This window comes from Choloepus didactylus, chromosome 18, assembly GCF_015220235.1.
Source record: "Choloepus didactylus isolate mChoDid1 chromosome 18, mChoDid1.pri, whole genome shotgun sequence".
NCBI classification, from domain to species: Eukaryota; Metazoa; Chordata; class Mammalia; order Pilosa; family Megalonychidae; genus Choloepus; species Choloepus didactylus.
The window spans coordinates 3,479,376-3,481,167 of NC_051324.1; positions in this window are offsets into that span (position 1 = coordinate 3,479,376).

Sequence of the window (1,792 nt, forward strand, 5' to 3'; positions counted from 1 at the left end):
AGGCATGGTTCCGCCGCGGAACTACAATTCCCAGAAGACTCTGGGCGCCGCAGGCGCCGTTTCCCAGCAGGTGGGAGCGGATGGGAGACTCGAAGGACTGGCACGTCCCGCACCTCTCGCGAGAGTTTCGGGTTGCGGCGATGGAGTCAGATTTAGTATAGGGTGTGTGCACGCGCACGCGAGTTCTTGCCTCTGTTCTGTTTTTGTCTGTGCAGTGCTCAAAGCTTTGATCACTCTAATAAAGAATATATTAGAGTATATGGCTTTTACCCATGTGTTTCTTCTCCCCAAACTCATTTTTTTGCCTTCAAACAATGTGAAAGGTGTGTTTTCAGGAACAACACGTTCCTGGTTGTACATTCAATCCCCGATGTCACGCGTCTGTAGACAAAGGCTAAAACTTCACATAGGTGAGATGGGTAGAAAAGATCAAACCAGTTTCAACACATTTGAACAATAGGTTCTTTGCAGGCATAAAAAAATTTCAATTTATGAAGAGAGGTTGTTCTTTCAAGGGAACTTAGTTAATTGTCTAATTCTGTTATCAGACTAATCCACCCACCTAGAAATAAACGTGTACAGAATTTATCTTGAGTCTCAAACTCGCTCAGCGATACTTATTCTTACTACATGCAAATGCACTCTAGTGTTTTTTTCTCATTTTCTGTTTTATTTCCTTCTCTTTTACTTCACATTTAAAAAAAAAAATGCTGGTGGTGTGGTACTGAATTGATTATATGAAACTTTAATAGTAAGAACTTTGGATTTTACTCTGCAATGGGAGGCCAGCTGAAGATTTCAAGCAGAGGAGAGGCACAATCTAACGTGTTTGCTTTTTGTAATTTAATTTTAAAATTTACTTTATGGAAAACTTCAAACATAGACAAAAATAGAAGGCAAGTATAATGAACTGTCATGTACCTATCACCCAGTGTCGACAACTATCAACAATTTGCCATTCTGGTTTCTCCTATAACTCCTTCCCCCATTTTTAATAAACCATTAGATGATCGAAGACTCTTTTTGGTGGGGGCAAGGGAGGGAAGAGTCGGGAGGACAGAGTGTCCTGTGCCATTTCCCTCCTGGTCACTGAACCCAAAATTGTACAGGCTTCAGCACTTTTCCAGAAATCCCAGCACAGAGGGTTGAGGTTTTTCCCGATGCCCAGAGTGTTCTGTCCAGAAGGTGCTTAGAAAGACAGGACCCAGAACATGGGTGTGAAGACTGGATAGAGTGGATGTAGGTGACGTTCTCCTTCTCAGGGGAGGGCTGGGTGGTGGAGGTGGTGGTAAACCTGGGGCTGCCCTGGAAGTTGGAGTCCGCCTGCTGTCAACACCTGCCACTTCTGGAAGTGATAAAGTCCCAACAACCTGATTGTCTTCTGTCCCAACCCAGTAGAACTGAGTCTAACTGAAGGTCCCATTGCAGAGCAGAATTAACTGAATCTTGGAGAACATATAAAATAAATCACCAAGGCATTTGGAGGACTGCCATGGATATGAAAGTGGCTTACAAACAGGAAATAACGAATGGGAATAACGAGACACTTTTCTAGGCAGAGACGTGTAAAAACATTGTGGTGTGGTTCTTACAGTTACACTTATCAGATTTATTCATCGCCTAGTATATCAGAACACTGCAATTCAGTGGTAGAAAACCAAATGGCCGTCAAAGAAGGACACTCTCAGCGCTAAGAGTACAGGGGTGTGGGAGCAACTTTAGAAGGTGGCATGCTCAAGTCCCGGGACTACATTTCCCAGGAGCCTCGGCGCGCATCTCTGCTTCCGGCCCT